Source organism: Lagenorhynchus albirostris, chromosome 15 (assembly GCF_949774975.1).
Source record: "Lagenorhynchus albirostris chromosome 15, mLagAlb1.1, whole genome shotgun sequence".
Lineage (NCBI taxonomy): Eukaryota > Metazoa > Chordata > Mammalia > Artiodactyla > Delphinidae > Lagenorhynchus > Lagenorhynchus albirostris.
The window spans coordinates 61,336,606-61,348,827 of record NC_083109.1 but is presented as its reverse complement, the minus strand read 5'-3'; the positions used below and the strand labels follow the sequence as shown (position 1 = coordinate 61,348,827).

The window sequence follows — 12,222 nt, the reverse complement described above, 5'->3', positions numbered from 1 at the left end:
ATATGTAATATATATGTATAGTGTATATATGTCAACCCCAATCTCCCAATTCATCACACCACCACCACCACCCATGCCACTTCCCCCCTTGGTGTCCATACGTTTGTTCTCTGCATCTGTGTCTCAATTTCTGCCCTGCAAACAGGTTCATCTGTACCATTTTTCTAGGTTCCACATATATGCGTTAATATATGATATTTGTTTTTCTCTTTCTGACTTACTTCACTCTGTATGACAGCCTCTAGATCCATCCACGTCTCTACAAATGACACAATTTCATTCCTTTTTATGGCTGAGTAATACTCCATTGTATATATGTACTATATCTTCTTCATCCATTTATCTGTTGATGGGCATTTAGGTTGCTTCCATGTCCTGGCTATTGTAAATAGTGCTGCATGAACATTGGGGTGCATGTGTCTTTTTGAATTATGGTTTTCTCAGGGTATATGCCCAGTAGTGGGATTGCTGGGTCATATGGTAATTCTATTTTTAGTTTTTTAAGGAACCTCCATACTGTTCTCCATAGTGGCTCTATCAATTTACATTCCCATCAACAGTGCAAGAGGGTTCCCTTTTCTCCACACCCTCTCCAGCATTTGTTGCTTGTAGATTTTCTGATGATGCCCCTTCTAACTGGGGCACTATTATTCAACTATGTTGAATAGTAGTGTTGAGAGTGGACATCCTTGTCTTGTTCCTGATCTTAGAGGAAATGCTTTTAATTTTTCACCATTGAGAATGACGTTTGCTGTGGGTTTGTCATATATGCTCTCTATTATGTTGAGGTAGGTTCCCTCTATGCCCACTTTCTGGAGAGTTCTTTATCATAAATGGGTGTTGAACTTTGTCAAAAGCTTTTTCTGCCTCTATTGAGATAATCATATGGTTTTTATTTTTCAATTTGTTAATATGGTGAGGTGATACCTCATTGTAGTTTTGATTTGCATTCTCTAATAATTAGTGATGTTGAGCAGCTTTTCATATGCTTCTTGGCCATCTATATGTCTTCTTTGGAGAAACGTCTATTTATGTCTTCTGCCCATTTTTGGATTGCGTTGTTTGTTTTTTAATATTGAGCTGCATGAGTTGTTTATATATTTTGGACAATAATCCTTTGTTGATTCGTTTGCAAATATTTTCTCCCATTCTGAAGGCTGTCTTTTCGTTTTGTTTGTAGTTTCCTTTTCTATACAAAAACTTTTAAGTTTCATTAGGTCCCATTTGTTTAATTTTGTTTTTATTTCCATTACTCTAGGAGGTGGATTAAAAAAGGTCTTGCTGTGATTTATGTCAAAGAATGTTCTCCCTGTGTTTTCCTCTAAGAGATTTATAGTGTCAGGTCTTACATTTAGGTTTCTAATCCATTTTGAGTTTATTTTTGTATATGGTGTCAGGGAGTGTTCTAATTTCATTCTTTTACATGTAGCTGTCCAGTTTTCCCAGCACCACTTATTGAAGAGATGTATTTTCTCCATTGTATATCCTTGCCTCCTTTGTCATAGATTAGTTGACCATAGTTGTGTGGCTTAATCTCTGGGCTTTCTATCCTGTTCCATTGATCTATATTTCTGTTTTTGTGCCAGTACCATATTGTCTTGATTACTGTAGCTTTGTAGGATAGTCTGAAGTGCAGGAGCCTGATTCCTTGAGCTCCGTTTTTTTCCCTTAAGATTGCTTTGGCTATTCATGGTCTTTTGTGTCCATACAAATTTTAATATTTTTTGGTTCTAGTTCTGTATTGCACTGAATCTGTAGATTGCTTTGGGCAGTATATTTATTTTCACAGTATTGATTCTTCCAATTCAAGAACATGGTATATCTCTCCATCTGTTTGTATCATTTTTTTAAAAAATTTATTTATTTATTTTTGGCTGCATTGGGTCTTTGTTGCTGCGCGCAGGCTTTCTCTAGATGTGGTGAGTGGGGGCTACTCTTCGTTGCGGTGTACGGGCTTCTCATTGCGGTGGCTTCTCATTGCAGAGCATGGGCTCTAGGCATGCGGGCTTCAGTAGTTGTGGCACACGGGCTCAGTAGTTGTGGCTCGCAGGCTTTAGAGTGCAGGCTCAGTAGTTGTGGCACACGGGCTTAGTTGCTCCATGGCATGTGGGATCTTCCTGGACCAGGGCTTGAACCCGTGTCCCCTGCACTGCCAGGCGGATTCTTAACCACTGTGCTATCAGGGAAGCCCCTTGTATCATCTTCAATTTCCTTCATCAGTGTCTTATAGTTTTCTGCATACAGTTCTTTTTTCTCTCCAGATAGGTTTATTCCTAGGTATTTTATTCTTTTTGTTGCAATGGTAAATGGGAGTGTTTCCTTAATTTCTCTTTCAGATTTTTCATCATTAGTGTATAGGAATGCAAGAGATTTCTGTGCATTAATTTTGTATCCTGCAGCTTTACCAAATTCATTGATTAGTTCTAGTAGTTTTCTGGTGGCATCTTTAGGATTCTGTACGTATAGTATCATGTCATCTGCAAACAGTGTCAGCTTTACTTCTTCTTTTCCGATTTGTATTCCTTTTATTTCTTTTTCTTCTCTGGTTGCTGTGGCTAGGACTTCCAAAACTATGTTGAATAATAGTGTTGAGACTGGACATCCTTGTCTTGTTCCTGATCTTAGAGGAAATGCTTTTAATTTTTCACCATTGAGAATGTTGTTTGCTGTGGGTTTGTCGTATATGGTCTCTATTATGTTGAGGTAGGTTCCCTCTATGCCCACTTTCTGGAGAGGTTTTTTTTTTTTATCATAAATGGGTGTTGAATTTTGTCAGAAGCTTTTTCTGCCTCTATTGAGATAATCATATGGTTTTTATTCTTCGGTTTGTTAATATGGTGTATCACATTGATTGATTTGCGTATATTGAAGAATTCTTGCATCCCTGGGATAAAACCCACTTGATCATGGTGTATGATCCTTTTAATGTGCTGTTGGATTCTGTTTGCTAGTATTATTTTTTTTTTTTTTCGGTACGTGGGCCTCTCACTGTTGTGGCCTCTCCTGTTGTGGAGCACAGGCTCTGGACGTGCAGACTCAGCGGCCATGGCTCGCGGGCCCAGCCATTCCGCGGCATGTGGGATCTTCCCGTACCAGGGCATGAACCCGTGTCTCTTGCATCGGCAGGCGGACTTTCAACCACTGCGCCACCAGGGAAGCCCCGCTAGTATTTTGTTGAGGGTTTTGCGTCTATATTCATCAGTGATATTGGTCTGCAATTTTCTTTATTTGTAGTATCTTTGTCTGGTTTTGGTATCAGGGTGATGGTGGCCTCATAGAATGAGTTTGGGAGTGTTCTTCCTCTGAAATTTTTTGGAAGAGTTTGAGAAAGATGGGTGTTAGCTCTCCTCTAAATGTTTGATAGAATTCACCTGTGGAGCCATCTGGTCCTGGACTTTTGTTTGTTGGAATATTTAAAATCACAGTTTCAATTTCATTACTTGTGATTGGTCTGTTCATATTTTCTATTTCTTCCTGGTTCAGTCTTGGAAGGTTACACCTTTCTAAGATTTTGTCCATTTCTTCCAGGTTGTCCATTTTATTGCCATAGAGTTGCTTCTAGTAGTCTCTTAGGATGCTTTGTATTTCTGTGGTGTCTGTTTTAACTTCTCCTTTTTCATTTCTAATTTTAATGATTTGAATCCTCTCCCTCTTTTTCTTGATGAGTCTGGCTAATGGTTTATCAATTTTGTTTATCTTCTTAAAGAATCAGCTTTTAGTTTTATTGATCTTTGCTATTGTTTTCTTTGTTTCTATTTCATTTATTTCTGCTCTGATCTTTATGATTTCTTTCCTTCTACTAACTTTGGGTTTTGTTTGTTCTTCTTTCTCTAGCTCTTTTGGGTGTAAGGTTAGATTGTTTATTTGAGATGTTTGTTGTTTCTTGAGGTAGGATTGTATTGCTATAAGTTTCCCTCTTAGAACTGCTTTTGCTGTATCCCATAGGTTTTGGATCGTCATGTTTTCATTGTCATTTGTTTCTAGGTATTCTTTGATTTCCTCTTTGATTTCTTCAGTGATCTCTTGGTTATTTAGTAACGTATTGTTTAGCCTCCATGTGTTTGTGTTTTTTACATTTTTTTCCATGTAACTTATTTCTACTCTCATAGTGTTGTGGTCAGAAAAGATGCTTGATATGATTTCAGTTTTCTTAAATTTACTGAGGCTTGATTTGTGACCCAAGCCGTGATCTCTCCTGGAGAATGTTCTGTGCACACTTGAGAAGAAAGTGTAATCTGCTGTTTTTGGATGGAATGTCCTATAAATATCAATTAAATCTATCTGGTCTATTGTGTCATTTAAAGCTTGTGTGTTTCCTTATTAACTTTCTGTTTGGATGATCTGTCCATTGGTGTAAGTGAGGTGTTAAAGTCCCCCACTATTATTGTGTTACTGTCAATTTCCTCTTTTATAGCTGTTAGCAGTTGCCTTACGTATTGAGGTGCTCCTATGTTGGGTGCATATATATTTATAATTGTTATATCTTCTTCTTGGATTGATCGCTTGATCATTATGTAGTGTCCTTGTCTCTTGTAACATTCTTTTTTTAAAAGTCTATTTTATCTGATATGAGTATTGCTACTCCAGCTTTCTTTTGATTTCCATTTGCATGGAATTCTTTTTCCATCCCCTCACTTTCAGTCTGTATGTGTCCCTAGGTCTGAAGTGAGTCTCTTGTAGGCAGCATATATATGGATTTTGTTTTTGTATCCATTCAGCGAGCCTGTGTCTTTTGGCTGGAGCATTTAATCCATTCACGTTTAAGGTAATTATCGATATGTATGTTCCTATTTCCAGTTTGTTAAGTGTTTTGGGTTTGTTTTTGTAGGTCCTTTTCTTGCCTTGTGTTTCTTACTTAGAGAAGTTCCTTTAGCATTTATTGTAGAGCTGGTTTGGTGGTGCTGAATTCTCTTAGCTTTTGCTTGTCTGTAAAGCTTTTGATTTCTCCATCGAATCTGAATGAGATCCTTGCCAGGTAGAGTAATCTTGGTTGTAGGTTGTTCCCTTTCATCACTTTAAAATGTCATGCCACTCCCTTCTGGCTTGTAGAGTTTCTGCTGAGAAATCAGCTGTTAACCTTATGGGAGTTCTCTTGTATGTTATTTGTCGTTTTTCCCTTGCTGCTTTCAATAATTTTTCTGTCTTTATTTTTTGCCAGTTTGATTGCTATGTGTCTTGGTGTGTTTCTCCTTGGGTTTATCCTGTATGGGACTTGCTGTGCTTCCTGGAGTTGGGTGGCTATTTTCTTTCCCATGTTAGGGAAGTTTTTGAGTCTAATCCCTTCGTATATTTTCTCAGGTCCTTTCTCTCTCTCTTCTCCTTCTGGGACCCCTATAATGCGAATGTTATTGTGTTTAATGTTGTCCCACAGGTCTCTTACGCTGTCTTCATTTCTTTTCATTCTTTTTTCTTTACTCTGTTCCATGGCAGTAAATTCTACCATTCTGTCTTCCAGGTCACTTATCTGTTCTTCTGCCTCAGTTATTCTGCTATTGATTCCTTCTAGTGTATTTTTCATTTCACTTATTGTATTGTTCATCTCTGTTTGTTTGTTTTTTAATTCTTCTAGATCTTTGTTAAACATTTCTTGCATCTTCTCAATCTTTGTCTCCATTCTTTTTCCGAGGTCCTGGATCATCTTCACTATCATTATTCTGAATTGTTTTTCTGGAAGGTTGCCTATCTCCACTTCATTTAGTTGTTTTTCTGGGGTTTTATCTTGTTCCTTCATCTGGTACATAGCACTCTGCCTTTTCATCTTGTCTATCTTTCTGTGAACGTGGTTTTTGTTCCACAGGCTGCAGGATTGTAGTTCTTGCTTCTGCTGTCTGCCCTCTGGTGGATGAGGCTATCTAAGAGGTTTTTACAAGTTTCCTGATGGGAGGGGCTGGTGGTGGGTAGAGCTGGGTGTTGCTCTGGTGGGCAGAGCTCAGTAAAACTTTAATCCGCTTGTCTGCTGATGGGTGGGGCTGGGCTCCCTCCCCTGTTGGTTGTTTGACCTGAGGCGACCCAACACTGGAGCCTACCCGGGCTCTTTGGTGGGGCTAATGGCGGACTCTGGGAGGGCTGATGCCAAGGAGTACTTCCCAGAACTTCTGCTGCCAGTGTCCTTGTCCTCACAGGGAGACACAGCCACCCCCCGCCTCTTTAGGAGACCCTCCAACACTAGCAGGTAGGTCTGATTCAGTCTCCTGTGGGGTCACTGCTCCTTCCCCTGGGTCCCAATGCACACACTACTTTGTGTGTGCCCTCCAAGAGTGGAGTCTCTGTTTCCCCCAGTCTTGTCGAAGTCCTGCAATCAAATCCCGCTAGCCTTCAAAGTCTGATTCTCTTGGAATTCCTCCTCTCATTGCCGGACCCCCAGGTTGGGAAGCGCAGAACCTTCACTCCAGTGGGTGGGCTTCCGAGGTATAAGTGTTCTCCAGTTTGTGAGTCACCCACCCAGCAGTTATGGGATTTGATTTTATTGTGATTGCGTCCCTCCTACCATCTCATTGTGGCTTCTCCTTTGTCTTTGGATGTGGGGTAACTTTTTTGGTGAGTTCCAGTGTCTTCCTGTCAATGATTGTTCAGCAGTTAGTTGTGATTCTGGTGCTCTCGCAAGAGGGAGTGAGAGCACGTCCCTCTATTCCTCCATCTTGAACCTATCTCCTCCCTTCTCATTTTCTTTTGTGTATATTCTCCATGTATTTTGTTTGTAGTGGTTACATTTAACATCCTAAACTTATAACAATCTATTTAAACTGATAACCATTTAACTTTGCTCACATACAAAAATTCTACTTCTTTACAGCTCCTCTACACCCACCTTTGTTACTGATGTCACAAATTACATCATTACATGTTATGTAATGATCCTTTGTAGATTTAGAATTATTTTTATGCTTTTCTCTTTTAAATCCTATGAAAGAATAAAAAGTGGAGTTAAGATCCAAAGTGACAATAATAGAGGTTTTTACTTGTCCATATATTTATCTTTACCAGAGAACCTTATTTTTCATAGGACTTTGAGTTACTGTCTAGCATTCTTTCATTTCAACTTGAAGGAGTCCCTTTAGCATTTCTTGCAGGGCAGGTCTAGTGGTGATAACTCCTTTAGCTTTTATCTGGGAATGTATTAATTTCTTCCTCACTTTTGAAGAACACTTTGTTGTATATAGAATTTTTGGTTGACAGTTTTCTTCGTTCAGCACTTTTTCATTTTTCCCCCCCAGTTTTACTGAGGTATAATCAACTGTATATATGTAAGGTATATTTTGATATACCTACACACTGTGAAAGGATAACCATAGACAAGCTAATTATCACGTCTATTACCCACATAGTTACCAATTTTTTTTTTTGGTGTGTGATGAAAATACTTAAGATCTACTCTCTTAGCAAATTTCAGTACAATACAATACAGTATTGTTAGCTGTTTTCACCATACTGTATGTTAGGTCCCCGGAGATTATTCATGTTATAAGTGGAAGTTTGTTCCCTTTGACCAATAGCACGCCATTCCTTCCCCTGCCCCTGATAGTCACCACTCTACTCTGTTTCTGCGAGTTTGGCCTTTTTAGAGTCCACATATAAGTGAGATCATGTACAGTATATGTCTTTTTCTGTTTGACTTATTTCACTTAGTATAATGCTCTTGGGTTTTATCCATGTTGTCACAGATGGCAGGATTTCCTTCTTTTATAAGAGTGAATAATATTCTTGCATGTGTGTGTATCACATTTTCTTTATCCATTCATCTGTTGATGGACACTTAGGTTGTTTCTGTATCTTGGCTATTGCAAATAATGCTGCAATGAACATGGAAGTGAAGATATATCTTTGAGATACTGATTTCATTTCCTCTGGATATATACCCAGAAGTGGGATGGCCAGACCATATGGTAGCCCTATTTTTAATTTTTTGAGGAACCTCCATACTATTTTCCATAAAGGCTGTACTAATTTACATTTCCACCAACAGTACACAGTGGTTCCCTTTTCTCCTTATCAGATACATGGTTTGTAAATATTTTCTATTCTGTAGGTTGCCTTTTCATTTTTTTGATTGTTTGCTGTGCAGAAGGTTTTTAGTTTGATGGAGTTCCACTTGTTTATTTTTGCTTTTGTTTCCTGTGCTTTTGGTATATCTAAAAAGTCATTGCCAAGGCCCATGTCAAGGAGCTTTTCCTCTGTTTTCTTCTTGGAGTTTTATGGTTTCAGGACTTACATTTAAGGCTTTAATCCATTTTGAGTTAATTTTGTGTGTGGTGCCAGATGAGGTGAGGGTCCAATTTCATTCTTGTGCATGTGGATATTGAGTTTTTCCAGTAACATTTATTGAAGACACTGTCTTTCCCCCCACTGTATATTCTTGGCTCTTTTGTCATAGATTAGTTGACCATATATGTGTGGGTTTATTTCTGGGCTTTCTATTCTGTTCCATTGATCTGTGTCTGTGTTTTTTTTGTTGTTGTTGTTGTTTGGCTATGTTGCACAGCTTGTGGGATCTCAGTTCCCTGACCAGGGATTGAACCATGGCTGTGGCAGTGAAAGCCCATAATTCTAACCACTAGGCCACCAGAAACTCCCCTATTTATCTGTTTCTATGCCAATACCATACTGTTTGGATTACTATAGCTTTGGAGTATAGTTTGAAAACAGGAAATGTGATGTGCTTCCAGATTTGTTGTTCTCTCTCAAAATTGCTTTGGCTATTTGGAGATCTTTTGTGGTTCCATACAAATTTGAGGATTGTTTGTCCTATTTCCATGAAAAATGCCATTGGAATTTTGATCGGAATTGTACCTGTAGATTGCTTTGGGTAGTATGGACATCTTAACAATATTAATTCTTCAAGTCCATGAGCATGGAATATCTTTCCATTTATTTGTGTCTTCAGTTTCTTTCATCAGTGTCTTATAGTTTTCAGTATACAGGTCTCTCACCTCCTTGGTTAAATTTGTTTATTTTTAAAATTTTATTTATTTTTGGCTGCGTTGGGTCTGTTGCTGCTCATGGGCTTTCTCTAGTTGTGGCGAGCGGGGGCTACTTTTGTTGCTGTGTGCGGGCTTCTCATTGCGGTGGCTTCTCTTGTTGCGGAGCATGGGCTTTAGGCACACGGGCTTCAGTAGTTGCAGCACGCAGGCTCAGTAGTTGTGGCGCATGGGCTTAGTTAAATTTATTAAATTTATTCTGAAGTATTAGGCTGGCCAAAAAGTTCGTTCGGGTTTTTCCATAACACCTTACAGAACGAACTTTTTGGCCAACCCATTATTTTATTCTTTTTCATGAAATTCTAAAAAGGATTATTTTCTTAATTTTCTTTCTCATAGTTCATTATTGGTGTAGAGAAATGCAACATATTTTTGTATATTAATTTTATATCCTGCAACTTCACTGAATTTATTAGTTCTAACACTTTTTGGTGGACTCTTTAGGGTATTCTCTATAATGACATGTCATCTGCAAATAGTGACAGTTGTACTTCTTCCTTTCCAATTTAGATGACTTTTTTTTTTTTTTTTTTTTTTTTTGTGCAGTATGCAGGCCTCTCACTGTTGTGGCCTCTCCCGTTGCAGAGCATGGGCTCGGGATGCGCAGGCTCAGTGGCCATGGCTCATGGGCCCAGCCACTCCGTGGCACGTGGGATCCTCCCGGACAGGGGCACGAACCTGTGTCCCCTGTACCGGCAGGTGGACTCTCAATCACTGTGCCACCAGGGAAGCCCCTAGATGATTTTTATTTCTTTTTCTTGCCTAATTTCTCTGGCTAGGACTTCCAGTGCTATGTTGAATAACTGGTAAGGGTGGGCATCCTTGTCTTGTTCCTCATCTTAAAGGAAAAGCTTTCAGCTTTTCTTTCTTCTTGAGTTAATTTTTGGTAGTTTGTGTCTGTGTAGGAATTTGTGTATTTTATCTAAGTTAACTAATTTGTTGGCATGCAGTTGTTCAATGTATTCCTGTGTAATTCTTTTTCTTTTTAAGGTTTTTTTTTTTTGGCCGCGCCATATGGCATGCAGGATCCTTGTTCCCTGACCAGGGTTTGAACCTGCACCCCTTAGAGTGGAAGTGCAGAGTTTTAACCACTGGACTGCCAGGGAAGTCCTTTTTTTTTTTTTTTTTTAAATAGGAACTATTTCCAACTCACAGAAAAGAATAGGGAGAGGGCTTCACTGGTGGCACACTGGTTGAGAGTCCGCCTGCCGATGCAGGGGACACGGGTTCGTGCCCCGGTCCGGGAAGATCCCACGTGCCGCGTAGCGGCTGGGCCCGTGAGCCATGGCTGCTGAGCCTGCGCGTCCGGAGCCTGTGCTCCGCAACGGGAGAGGCCACAACAGTGAGAGGCCCGCCTACCGCAAGAATAGGGAGAATAAAGAAATCAACTGCCAGTAAACAAGTGTTAATATTTTGCTAGATGGCTATAGAATTACTAAAGAAATAAATAGAAAAAATAAATAAAACATTCAATATTAATTGAAGCCTACTTTAATTCCTGCAATCTAATTCCTTTTCTTTCCACAAGTATCTTGAATCTTGGTATTGACATGAGTCCTTACCACCCATATTTTTATATTTTATATAAAAATGTGAACAGCATTGTTGATTTAAAATGTTACTTGAATTATGTAGGCTTCATTCTGCACTTTTCTTTCCCTCAGCATTTTATTTTGAGATTGATTTACATTGGCACATTAGATTTAGTTCATTTGTGTAAATTGCTGTGTTTAAATGTTCGCAAAATGAAAGGCATACAGGTCGTTTTCAGTGTTTGCTTTGTAAACTAAGCTTTCGTGTTAATTCTTGCACGTGATTGCCTGTGGGCATGTGTTTCTTGAGGATGAGTATCAAAAAAGTTGAGTTGCAGAGTTTGTATCTTCAACTTTACTAGATATTGTAAAATTGCTCTATGAATGCTGGGTTTTGGGGTGTGCTCAAGTGGCTCCAGGTACCCAGCCCAAGTAGGCAGTTTTGTGAGTCATTGTGTGTGGCCCCACCTGTGGGCTTCACTTAAGATGCCCCAGTCTTGTAACCCAGGTTCTGGTTGGATGCTGTTAACCATCCATGTGAGTAGCTACTTTGTAAAATGTGTGAGATTGAGGAGACTTGAGAGATGCCCAGTTGGGGTGAACCTCATGATTGACAGGAACTAAGTCTGCTATAATCAATTGGTTTTGTCATGTATCTGAACAAAGACGTTGGAGTGAATGTACCGAGTCTACAGAAATGATCTGGGCTCTGGGATGTCAGAAGCTTGGTCTCAAATCCACACTGCTTTCTTTGTAATTTCGGGCAAGACATTTTCCTTCTCTGTCCTTAGTTGCCACATCTATTAAATGGGGATAGGAAGAGTTCCTTGCTCGTAGACTTATTAAACGAGGGTTTTATACATAAAGTGTTTGGCGCAGGGCCTGGCATTTAGCAGCATCTACTGCATTTGCTGCTGTTTCTATTAACCTGTCTCCACTCGAATTCCTGTGCCTTGGCGCTATGTACCAGGGACGTGGGGAGAAGGGTGAGTACGCACTGTGGTTACCGCCCATAGGGCCATGTCAGCAGCTTCCTCCTGGAATGATCTGTCACACGGTCATATCCACCAGGGGCAGTCAGTTGATTAGTGGCCTCGTTTTTTGTCTCAGTATACATTGTGGGTTTAGTTTTAATAACTTGTCATAAAAATTAGCAGAAGAGATAGCCAGGATGTCCAAATGGGGTTTCTTTCTGAAAGTTAATATCCATCAGAAAGGGAAGCTAAGCTATTTGTGGAAGGAGGGGCAAAGGAATGGTCGTGAGGAATGGTCGTGAGGTGACTTGGGAAATCTTCCAGAGGATTATGCGGCACATAAAATTGTTGGTGACATGTGGTTTACATCTGTCCTGAAGCGGGTCTTTCCTAGGTGTCATTCATTTCCAGCCATCACGAAGTGTGTGGGTGTCTGTGTTTACAAGTGCTTTTGTAGTCCTGTTGACTCTAGAGCAAGTGTGCTGCAGAGGATTACAAAGGCGCTAAATGATGACTGTGTCCACTATCTAAAAGGCTTTCAAAGGCCTGTATTACCCAAAGAAAACAGAACTATCTCCAGAAGAGTCTTAAGCCCCTTGAGGTCTGGGATTCTTAAATGCTCTGCTGTCGACCCTTCCAGACTGTTTCCCAGCACTTCTTGGCCAGATTCTGTCCTTCAGCCCAACTCCGGCATCTAGCCCTCGGCCTGGCACAGAGCAGGGCCTCAGCCAAAATCTCTTT

At 39.8% G+C, this 12,222-nt stretch overlaps 1 long non-coding RNA gene across 2 annotated transcripts in view; it reads left to right on the top strand.

Moving 5' to 3' along the window:
* Nucleotides 1-12,222, top strand: part of LOC132506197 (uncharacterized) — a 47,915-nt gene that overhangs the window by 18,739 nt on the left and 16,954 nt on the right. The gene's annotated exons all lie outside the window — the stretch shown is intronic.